The following is a 12,217-nucleotide window of genomic DNA, read 5'->3' as shown; positions in this document are numbered from 1 at the left end:
TCCAACAGTAACTGTGCTCCTCCACAGACAGGTGTCTGGGTGGATGGTGTCGGAGACCACCTGGCAAGCCACTGCTATGGGAAGGGGCTTCTCCCTCTCATGCCACCCGAGGAGACTCTGTGGGGTCCCTGCAGCCCCCGCGGCATGGTGAGGGGCTCTGGCTGGAGGCTGTTCCCTCCAACAGGACTCAGCAGTCAGGGGCTCCCTGGGCGCCCCTGTGTGCAGACTCTGGAAAGACAGGTGGATCAGGTGGGGGCCTGTCAGTTTCTCAGGAGCTCCTGGTCGAATGAATGTGACTGTCTCCTGCTGGGAGACACCTCTGCCTCGACCTCTGGGCAGTGGGGGACGTGTGCCCCTAAGGAAGGTACAACACCCGGTCTTGGGGCCTGGAGTCATCAGATCCATAGACACAGGGTGAGAGGGGCTCCCTGGGCACCCACTCTGTGCAGGCTCTGCATGAGGCACAGGGTTCGGGACTCAGTGGTGAGTAAACTGCCATCCCCTCATGGGGAAGAAGGGCAGATGCACCTGGCTTACACATTCACTCGACAAGCAACTATTGAGTGTCTTCTGTATACAGGTCTGCAGCTGGTGCTGGGGGCTGGCCTTTGGATCTGGTGTCCACCCCATGACCTGGGCCCAGGCCCTCCCCATCCTCCTCTGCCATGGGAGGTGTCAGAGGGCAAGTACCTTCCTCAGTCACACCCATCACATACATAGTGGATGTGCCTCTTTCACAGGGCAGGCAGTAATCTTAAATCAATCATCAAGCAATTATTAAATGCCCACCATGTTCTCAGGCTTGGCAGAGGTGGGTGCCTGTTACCCTAAGTGGGTGCGGGACAACCGCTTCCCTCCATGCTCCTCACCCCACCCAAGCCCCTTCTCCACTCCACTCCTGGCTGTGCCCCCTCCCGCCTCTGCCCTGGGTCACCGTCTTCATTGTCTTCCTCAACATCTTCTGTGGGAAAGGCCAATGGCTTAAAACAGGATTGACAAGACACCCGGGGCCTGCTCCACACCCGGGGGCTCCTGGGCGTGTACCCAAGAGCCTTCACCCCTGAAAGACTGGCATCCAGGTGGGCTTCCCAGAGGGAGCCCCCTTCTGCAAGCCTGGGAGTGTGGAGCCTGTGGCGAGCTGGCAGGGAAGAGAAAAGGCACAGGTGCCCCCTCACTCTGAGCCTGTCTGATCCTGGAGACTTGTAGGCTATAGACCTGGAGGTCCAGCCAGGAGGGCGGGCAAGGACCATGAAGCAGGGGTCATAGGGGTGGAGAGAATGCCTTTTGGAGCCAGACAAATCCTTACTTCCCTTTTCCCAGCTGTGTGACCCTCGGAAACATCTTCAACACTCCGTGTCTCAGTCTTCTCATCTGTAAAATGGATCTGATGAAAACTGCGTAAGAATAGAGTTGTGTGGAGAGCTCTCTGGTGCCAGGCTCATGGCAAGACTGCGGTGACGCCAGCCATCGGAAGACAGGGAGGCTCCTCCGGGGACAGCTGGATGCACAGGTGCATAGCAGGAGCTCAGGAGGGTGTGCCCGGTGGAGTCACAGGTAAAGGAGCCGCTCCGGGTTGCAGAGCTTGGGCTGGAGGTGTCGCCCCAGGAAGGTCTTCCCTTGCCTGGAGACCCACATAGGCCCTCCTCTTCCTTCAAACACAACCCCCAACCTCCCTGCAGGGAAGTCCCCCCGACCTTCCAAACCAGGGCAGACCCTTGTCTGGGCTCCCTTGGCCTGGACGTGGTGCCATTTCCCACTAGTGGGGCAGAAGCCTGTCTACGTCACTCTCCCTTGCATCCGCAAACAATGGGGACTTGTGGAGCATAAATGTTCATGAGTGACACATTTATATTGATAGGCAGGGCCACACTGTGAGAGGAGCTGGTGGCCCGAGAACCCCTGTTAATAGCTGGGTGACACGTGGCCTCTGGTGGTCCCTTTTGGGAAACATCTGAGAGTCTGAGGCTGTCAGGCCCCTGACACTGACTCATGGCTGGGACAACCTTGACAGAGTCACTGCCCTGTTTCCCCGTCTGTCAGCCAGAGGCGTTCTCTGTGGGTCCTTCCAGCACTGAGGTTCTGAGGTCACTGTTGCAGGGGTAGGCGACTCTGGGGTGGCAGATGGGGCTGCTGTGATCTTGGGGGAATGAGCTTTGCTTTAGGTGAGGCCGTGCAGAGGCATCTCAGTGTTGAAGGAGACCAAGGCCTGCTCTGCTCGCCTCCCTGCAGCGGGCTGGGCTCCTTGCTCTCCAGGGTTCCTAGACTTTCCTCCAGACCCAGGTGCAAGCTACTTGTGGCTTCCACCCACTGCTCAAGGAGGCTCTGCAGCCACCAGACCCAGAGCCCACACACCATCTGCCGTTCGGGAGGGGCACGTGTCCACAGCGTCCTGGAATGCAAGGCTGCATGTGGCCAGGACTGCCGCCCGCCGAGGGGCAAGTACGCGCCTGGAGACCACAGTAAGGAGCCATTCTCATGCTCCTGGGAGTTTAGACAAGGGCTTGTGCCCCTCGGAGCCAAATCTCTGAATTCCATGGAGTTGCTGGGTCAAAGGGCATGCCTAGGTCTGAGCTGTGGATACCTGTTGCCAACGAACTCTCTACAAAGGGGTTACCAATGATAGGTCCCACCACCTGTACCTCTCCTCTCCAAATTTCATCACTGTTCTCTCACATCTTTGACAATTTGGTAAGCGCAAAATGATATTTTAGTCATCTATGCCTGCATTGATTGAAGGATGCTTTAAGTTTGATTATTGGTAAGTGAAACATTTTGTTACCTGTATTTACTGACCCTACTTTCCTTTGACGAATGTCCCAATTATCTTTTGCCCATTTTTCTATTATCGTGTTTCTTGTTCTTATTGATTTGTAAGAGCTCTTTGAATATTCAGGTTATGAAGGGGGTCAGGGTTTATTTGTGAATGACATTTCTCTTTTCTGAAGGGGGCAAATGGAGCCCTCACTCCTTTCTCAAAGTGAGCTGCTATCTGAATTTCTTATTGTCTATTGTTCCACACTCTGTTTTACACTTTTCTTTGCACTTTGCAGCTGTCTGGGCACAGATGCCCCCGAGGGAGCTAGAAAAAGTCACAAGGAGACCTTGGTCTTGGAGCAAAGGGCCTGCATGTAACGGCTTTGTGGATCCCAGTATGCAGGAGAGGATGTCTGAGTTCATGCTCTGGGTGCTTTCCCTGGCCAGGAGATGACAGGGAAGGAGCAAGCCCCAGCCCCTCCCCAACACACACAGCCCCTGCCCCCGACCAAACACGAAGTCACTTCTTTGGGGACAAGCAGATTTTTCAAACAAAGTTTGCCAAATATGCACATTTTTTTTTTTTTTCTCCAGGGCAGATGCAAACGGTCTTTTCAAATCAGTTTGGAGGAAAATAAATGAGCCCACGCTGAGGCTTCAATAAATCTTTGCGTAGCCACAAGGGTGAGTTTTGGGCCCGATGAAGGGCCCAGTGTGTGGCTTATGAATGATGCCCAGTGACGGTTCTGCCGCCCCCGCCTTCCTCTCTCCCCCTCCTCCGTCCCCCAACCCAATTTAAAATTGGACATTAATGTTTTAAGACAAAGGGAGCTTTGGGCATTTCTCCCCCTTGTGGAGGAAGTCTCCCTGGTGAAATATTTGTCGTGGCTGTGCTCGGCGTGTGATGGGGACTCGTGTCTCCGAGCCAGGGCCTGTCTCCAGGAGATGATCCATGTGCTGCCCTCCTGCCCCGGGAGCTCCAGGACCCCCAGCCCCGGATGCAGACAGGACTCTGGTCCCCCAAGGGGATTATTCCTCCCTGCCTGCCATCCCTGCTAGATCCTGGATCGTGCTAGCAGCAACCCGGTGTGGCTCAAACAGACATTGCCTCTTGATGGGTCTCCCCATCTCAGTCCCCATCCATTCTCCAAAGTGGGGGTGGCCGAAGGACGGTGTGAGAGGCTCTGAGCCTGCCTTTCCCCTGAATACCCCTGGATCAAGCCCAAAGCCTTAGCTTGCATCCCAGCGACACCTCCACTCTTATCTCCCTTCTCCCTGGTGTGGACACTGCACCCACCACCGGCTCTGAGCACATGGCGCATTGGCTCTGCAGGAGCCCTCCCCTTTGTCTGCAGTGGCCACTTTGCCACCAGGCCCACCTGAAGGAACCGTGCCCCTCTTTATGGACTGACCCCAAGGTTTGCCCATGCTTGGAGGTCTGCCTGACTTTGCTTCCCTGATGCCTGGCACTGGACCACCATGTCCACTTGTTGGTGGCTGTATAGCTCATACTTACCCCATCGGGCAGTTTCCACCCACCCAGGACCACTCAAGTTTGTCCCACTCCATGTCTGCTGGTGGGAATGGATGGTACTTCCCACAAGCAACAGGAGCCATGGAGCTGGGGGCTCGGGGTGTCAGCCTGGGTGGACCAGGAGGGGGCCTTGCCATGCCTAGTGGAAGAGTGGGTCATCCCCTACTGCCTCCAGGCTGCTGGGTGGGTCATTTGCCCATCCCTGCCTGGTTGTCTATAGTGGGTGTCCCCGCCAAAATTCATGTCCCCCTGGAACTTCAGAAAGTAACCTTATTTGAACATAGGGTCTTTGCAGATATAATTAAGTAAGGATCTTGAGATGTGGTCATCCTATATTGGGGGACGGGACAGTAAATACAATAAACGTCCTTGGGAAAGACAGAAGAGAAGATCCAGCCACAGAGAAGAAGGCCATGTGGAGACAGAGGCAGGGATGGGGGCAATGCGGCTACAAGGCATGGAACTCAGAGCCCCCAGAAGCTGGAGGAGGCAGGAAGTTTCCTCCCCAAGAGCTGCCAGGGATGGGGCAGGGTAGAGGTGGCATGAGGAATGCTCTGCCCACACTGGATGTATTAGTCCATTCTCATGCTGCTAAAAAAGACATCCCCGAGACTGGGTAATTTATAAAGAAAAGGAGGTTTAATGGACTCACTCTCCCACGGGGCTGGAGAGGCCTCATAATCATGTTGGAAAGCAAAGGAGAAGCAAAGTCATGTCTTACATGGCGGCAGGCAAGAGAGATAGCATGTGCAGGAGAATTCCCCTGTATGAAACCATCAGATCTCGTGAGACTTACTCACAATCACAAGAGCACAGGAAAGACCCATCCTCATGATTCAATTACCTCCCACCAGGTCTTTCCCAGGACATGCGGGGATTATGGGAGCTACAATTCAAGATTTGGGAGGGGACACAGCCAAACTCTATCACTGGATTTCAGGATCCTGGCCTCCAGGAATGTGAGAGGGCAAATTTTTGTTTTAAGCCACCTGGTTTGTGGCAATCTCTTCCAGCAGCCCCAGGAAATGAACACAGGGTCCATTGCCAACAGTCCTGAAATCATTTTTGAAGGAAGCATTTCTCAATTTCCAGGTTTCTTTCAAGTAGAGCAGGTCCTTTCCACTGCTGCTGCCCAGAGCACTTGCCTGTGAGCCCAGAGAGCTTCAGGCACCATCTCCTCTCCCCTTACACTGCCCTAGAAGAGAGAGGTCCATGTTGCCCCCCACTTCATGGACCGAGAAATTGAGCCCCACAGAGACAGGCACATGATCAAGGCTTCAGAGCTTGACCACTTGGGCTGACTCCCTGTGACTCGGCCCAGGCCACAGGGGGAAGCAGCAGACGGGCCATCTACTCACAGAATCTGGTTTTGTGGCTCCACATGCTGCTTGTACCTGGGTGGGAGCTGGTAGACTTCACTGCTACCAGAATGTTCACCCAGGAGGTAGTCAGAATGCATTGAATGGATGATTACCTGACTATGAAGGAATGAATTGATGATTCAGTCAGTCTGGCAAACTCCAGGGATGACGATCACTTTTACCATTTGGACATTGCTACCTCCAGTCTTCTGTGTGTGTATCACTGAAAAACAAACAAAAAAGCAAGATGAAACTGTGTATGCAGTTTAACATGCTGCTATTTTTTTCTTCAGTAAAAATGGCATGATTACCACATTTCCATTACCTTGATACACTCCTTGACTTTGGATGGATGCATTTCGCTCCACAAGGAGGACTCAAACACATGGTGAGTAGAAGGGAGGACACTGGGTTGAGGGCTGGCATGAGTAAGGCCTGCAGAGAGACATTCTCCAGGGCCCTGAAGCAGGGCTGTGGTGGGAAGATGGTGGTCAGGGACATCTGGGTTCAACTGTAGGAAGCTTTGAATGCCCAGGAGAGGCACTCACAGATTTTGTTCTGTGGACAATGGAGATCATTAAAAATTTTGAATAGGGCAATATTACTTTTTGATCTGGTCTGGTAGAGGATAAACCCATAGGGCAATATTGTATATGGTACCTCAGGGAGAGGCTTATTGATGTCCAGGTTGCCAGGTAGGCCAGGCTGCAAACTGATCACTTATGGATTTGCTGACTGGCTGATTAGCCAACCAATTAAATAACAAATGAGCCAACCAGCCAACCAACCAACCAACCAACCAACCAATCGGTTAAATAACCATTCAACCAACCAACCAGCCAACCAACCAACCAACCAATTGGTTAAATAACCAACCAACCAACCGACCGACCAACCGACAAACCAACCAATCAACCAACCAATTCAATAACCAACTAACTAAACAACCAAACAAATAATCAACTAACTAATCAACCGATTAAATAACCAACTAACCAACCAACCAATGAAGTAACCAACTAACCAATTCAATAACTACCCAATTGATCAATTAACGAACTCATCTCTCCCTCCCTCCCTTTCTGCCTTAATGGGGGTGGCTCTTGCTCTCCTTGCAGAGCTCCCAGTCCACAAGTGCCTTTGGCATATTCCATTTGGGAAGTGGACAGCTCATCCCATTTTCTAAGAACACCTCTGGATTATGCCCCTTGGTGATGTAGCCACCTTGCACCCCGTGATGGTCAACATCTGGAGGTGTTCATAGAATACAGATGGATCCTTTAAGAAGGCCATGGGGTATTCTTAAAGACTCCATGTGTGTCTTGGAGTGGTCTGTGTCATATCCAGAATCACAGCTGGGGCTCCAAATCCCACTGGCCTACCCATTAATCTATCACTGTAGACCAGTGATAGAATTGGTGACCAGACATTCTAGTCTGGGACATGATCTTGGGACCTTAGAGAACTTTCTGGACTCCAAGGTCCAGTTTCTTCACCCAGAGAAGGGGCTTCCAGGTATACCACGAGATGAGAGTTCCTCCACAGGGGGACACTATTGCAGCAGAGATGGCCAAGGGCAGGAACTCCTACTACCCTCATTTATATATATGAGGAAACCGAGACTTGGAGAATTCAAGTGACTTGCTCAAGGTAATGCAGCCAGTCTCAAAGGAAGGGAGCCAAGATTAAAACCTTGGCCCACATGCTCCAGAGCTGGGAGGCTTTCCTGTAGGGCCATCAGGAGACAAGTTATGTCTGGCTGAAGGCCACCTCCCACCTCCCAGCCCCCACACCAATTGCATCAGACATAAAGATTTGTTTCAGGGTGTCTGGTTGGTTTTCCAGCTCCAACCTGGCTCAGGATCTCATTTTGTTTTTTGGACTCATTCCCAGTGCAGAGGTGGCTGGGCTATTAATAACAGAGGAATCTGGGCTCTACCACCAGCCTGTCCATCCATCCATCCATTCATCTGTCCATCCATCCATCCATCCATCTATCCATCCATCTATCCATCCATCCGCTTACTCACCCACACAGTCTCCCACCCATTCACCTACTCGTTCATCCATCCATCCATCCACCCATGTGTTTATACATATATACATACATATGCCCATCCACCCATACATTTAACCATCCACTCATCCACCACCCACCCATCCATCCACCCATTGACCAACCCATCTATCCATCCATATATCCATAGATTCATATATACATATACCTGTTCATCATCCGTCTATCCACATATCCGTCCATCTGTAAATTACCAAATTGTTCATTTGTCTTTATACTTATACATTATTCCGTCCACCCATCCATCAGCTATCCACCTATCCATGCGTGAACCCACCCATCCATTCATCCATCCATCCATCCATCCATCCATCCATCCATCCATCCATCCATCCATCCATCCATTTATCCATTTGTCCATCCATGCACTCATCCATCCATCCACCCACCCATCCATCCATTTATCCATCTGTCCATCCATCCACTCATCCATCCACTCATCCATCCATCCATCCATCCATCCATTTGTCCATCTCATATCTATTTGTCTCCAACATCTGGTTTAGGATAAACATTGACAGAATGAACAAATGCACCAGTGGGCCTTGTGTTGGACACTTTCTGTGTCCTGCCTCAAATCATCTCCACCTTCCTTACTGCAGTCCTTCTGCTGACAACTGGCTATATGGGGGCAGAATCTGGCAACACCCACTCCTGCTGCCACAGTCTGTTCTTTCTGCTCTGGGGTTCTCTGCTGTAGTGCCTTTGGGAGTTGCTCAGCCATCTGACTCATGCTGGTGAGGTGCGCTCTCTGCAGCAGCACCAGCTCTAAGACACACCCTCAGATGGGCTTGTCCTCTTGCCCTGTCTCATGCCTCCTGGTCCCTGTTTTTGGGCCTTATCCCCAGAACATGCCACTTGAGTAAGCCCTTTTCTCAGGCTCAGGCAGATCCAAAAGCACATTTAAATATTTTCAGGATTCTGCCCATTTAGAGCAACTAGGATTCCAAACAAGGAAAACTCCATCAGTTTATTGTCAGAGGCTCCACATTCATTCGTTTCTTCATTCCTTCACTGATTCATTCAGTCAGGCGGCAAGTTTCTTCAGGACTGGGATCACGCTTGTCCCCATTCTGTTGCTAATGGAGGCTATCGACGTAGTAGTCGCTGGCAAATAACGCTTAGTGACTTAAGTTCAGGAGGCAGAAGCCTGATGAAGGGGGCAGACGCAGGGCCAGAAAGACATGCATTCCAGTCCCAGCTCTACCACTTTGTAGAAGTGGGGCCCTGGGCATGTCATTTCACCTCTCTGAGCTTCAGTTTTCCCATATGCAAGATGGGCATAAAGATAGCAATTTGAGGGGTTCCTGTGGAGCTACAATGAGACCTCATGCATCAGGCTCTTCACACAGAGCCTGGCGAGGGCTCACGGTGAGGGATGGGCTGTCACTAATGTGACTGGGAGCAATCAGTCTTGGGCAGTTGGGCTGGATGTCTGCGGCCTGGCACCCCAATTCTTTTGGCCGGCCTCAGTACCCGAGGCTGCCCGACAGATTTCTTGGCCTTGGAAACAGCCAAGAAAATCAGCAGCCCCTGGCTCGTCGGTAGAAACCCAAAGAAACCAACACCTTGGTGGCCAGGAGGGGACGGGCACCTTGCCCTCCCAGCGGGGCAGCTGAGAGCAGGCCTGAGGCAGTGATCACAGGCGTCTGTGGGGGCGATGAGCCTTGCCCCGGCTGTGTGAAACATTTCCTTGGGAAAAGTCTTGCTCCTTTATGTGCATGTCAGCTGGCTGTGAAATGCGAGCTTCTGACAGGCTTAAAGAAACCCACCCAATCTTTGGCGATCTCTGCCGCCCTCTTCAAGTCTCAACAGCATTTTTCTGCCGACGGCTCGTGACTCACGGAGGCCACATTTGTGACTTTCATACCCTCAGCATTGGATTTAAAGATAATAAAAACTTTCCAATAGGAAAAAAGATGCCTGGATTCTGACGTCATGCTAAGCCTCTACCTTTTGGGGCTGAGCGCCCAGTGGGGCAAATGTGGGTCACTTTCTTGACAGGCCCAAGAAAGGGTCTGCTTCCAACAGGAAGCTTGGATTCTCGAATCAGGTTATCTTTCCTGATGCCCAGTGTCAGGTGCAATTCTTTTTTTTTTTTTTTTTTTGAGACGGAGTCTCGCTCTGTCGCCCAGGCTGGAGTGCACTGGCCGGATCTCAGCTCACTGTAAGCTCCGCCTCCCGGGTTTACGCCATTCTCCTGCCTCAGCCTCCTGAGTAGCTGGGACTACAGGCGCCCGCCACCTCGCCCAGCTAGTTTTTTGTATTTTTTTTTTTTAGTAGAGACGGGGTTTCACCGTGTTAGCCAGGATGGTCTCCATCTCCTGACCTCGTGATCCGCCCGTCTCGGCCTCCCAAAGTGCTGGGATTACAGGCTTGAGCCACCACGCCCGGCCAGGTGCAATTCTTGAAAGGACAGACCAGATCAGATTTTTTCTGTTCTTATCATCAGTTTGTTTTAGCTGTCTTTCAGCAAAAGTTTCATGCATTTCATTTCTTTACGTAGTCCTGACATCATCCCTTAAGAACAAGACACTGGGATCACGCCCATTTCACAGATGGAGAAAGTGAGGCTCAGGAAGAGGTAATAGCACAGTGGCTGGGACCCGAACCCAGGGCAGCCACTCTGCACCAGCCGTGTGTCAGAGCCTTTCTCAGCTCCCACCTGGGCAGGTCATTCCCACAACCCTTCGTCTCCTGGCCCCAGCCAGTGGCATCTGAACTGAAGAGGGAGGGCTGAGGATGAGGCTGCTGGCTTGTGGCTGGCCGGAGTCTCCGCAGACCTGTACCCCACTGCGAACTTCCATGAGCTGCTGGCGCCTCACAGCCCTGGGCCTGAGCCTAGGTGGGGTCACTCAGGGACATGGGCCCGCCTGCTGCCGAGGCCCTCATTCCTGGAGAGAGAGCCCAGGGAGGGGAAGTTGGTGGGGGAACCTTGGGGTTGGAGGCCTGGGCCCCCAAGCATGTCCCGTCCTGCAGACACTCCCTGCTGCCCAGGCTGACCATGGGGGCATCCTGCCTGGTGCCAGCCAGCCCAGCCTTGTCTGGCCTGCCTCTGCCAAGTGGCCCATTTGACTGTCCCCATCTGTTTGCCCATGGAGTCCGGCGGGTGTGCCCTGGCCCAGAGCCCAGCTACAGCCTGGGAAGCACCAAACTCCATCCATGGCTCTTTGTTCTATATTTTATCCAATCGGCAGTAAGGACCTCAGAGAGCATCAGGTCCAGACCTCTTGTCCTGCACCAATGGAGAAACTGAGGCAGAGAGAGGGAAGGGGCAGGTCAGAGGTAATATGGGGTTGAGTCCTACGCTCTTTCAAGATTCTGTTGACTAAGTTCATTGTCCCCCAGAAGCCCTTGTCCATGTAGTTTTCCATGCCATGGTGGGGGCTGGGGAGCCCCTTGGCATCAAATGGATGGTTTGGGCTCTGCTGAGGGGTCCATCTGCCCGGTGAGCAAGGGGCCAGGAGCCAGGAGCCAGGAGAATGGGGAGGCTCAGGGCCAGACGCCCACCTGCCCTGGGCACCTTAATATACGGGGTTTCTAGACTTGTGCAAGGAACTTTACGTCCTGCCTTCGTCCATTCAGGCTGCCGTAACAAAACACCGTAGATGGGTGGGTGACTCGTAAATAACAGGAGGCCAGAAGTACAAGATCAAGGTGTCAGCAGATTCGATTCGAGGTCTGGTGAGGGCAGACTGGTTCATAAACCACACTTTCTCACAAGGTGGAAGGGGTGACGTGTTTCTCTATGGGGTCTCTTTTATAAGGGCACTCATCCCTTTCATGGGGGCTCTGGCCTCTAAGCTAATCATCTCTGAAAGGCCCCATCTCCTAACACCATCACCTTGGGGGTTTGGATTTTAACAGAGGAATTTGGGGGGAACATAAACATTCAGACCATAGCAGTCCTCCACTCAATACCCATGCATGGCTAAGGGGTACCTGTGTCTGGCTAGTGGGTACCCATGTCTGGCTAGTGATACCCTGTCTGGCTAGTAGGTACCCATGTCTGGCTAGTGGGTACCCGTGTCTAGCTAGTGGCCAATACCCAGAGGCACCCAATTCACATTTCATCTCCTTTGGCAGAAGATGGCCCGTTTGCTGACATGAAATCTCTTTTCTGGGGATACCCTCTGGCCACCAGAAACTGGGTTGCTCTTATGCAAGGGGTGGGTTTTGATGAGATGGGAACAATTTCAGGATTGAGCTTCTCCTGGAGGAAACAAAGTGCCTCACATAGGGAGAAGCAAGGGGCTTAAAAGTCGGGAGAGAGAGAGTGTCAAAGACAAGACTTGCGGACAGGGTGTCGGACAGAAATCCAAGGTGAACCTCAAAGGTGTGATGTCACGTTTTCTTGTAGTCACATTAAAAAAAAAAAGAACAAATAGGTGAAGTGTATTTTAATAATATATTTCATTTAATTCAATACATCCAAAAATGCAATTGTCTCAGCACATAACTACTATAAAGCATTCTTTTTTGGTATTTTTA

General features: G+C 52.0%; 1 long non-coding RNA gene across 1 annotated transcript; it reads left to right on the top strand.

Moving 5' to 3' along the window:
* The first annotated feature begins 3,248 nt into the window (after window positions 1-3,248).
* LOC141408424 (uncharacterized) lies at window positions 3,249-6,648 on the top strand. Its single transcript, XR_012422958.1, has 2 exons — window positions 3,249-3,438; window positions 5,943-6,648. It is a non-coding gene; the product is annotated as an uncharacterized lncRNA (long non-coding RNA).
* Window positions 6,649-12,217: the final 5,569 nt, after the last annotated feature.

The sequence above is a fragment of the Macaca fascicularis genome, chromosome 14 (assembly GCF_037993035.2).
Source record: "Macaca fascicularis isolate 582-1 chromosome 14, T2T-MFA8v1.1".
In the NCBI taxonomy this organism is placed as follows: domain Eukaryota; kingdom Metazoa; phylum Chordata; class Mammalia; order Primates; family Cercopithecidae; genus Macaca; species Macaca fascicularis.
This window is presented reverse-complemented; position numbering and strand designations above follow the sequence as displayed.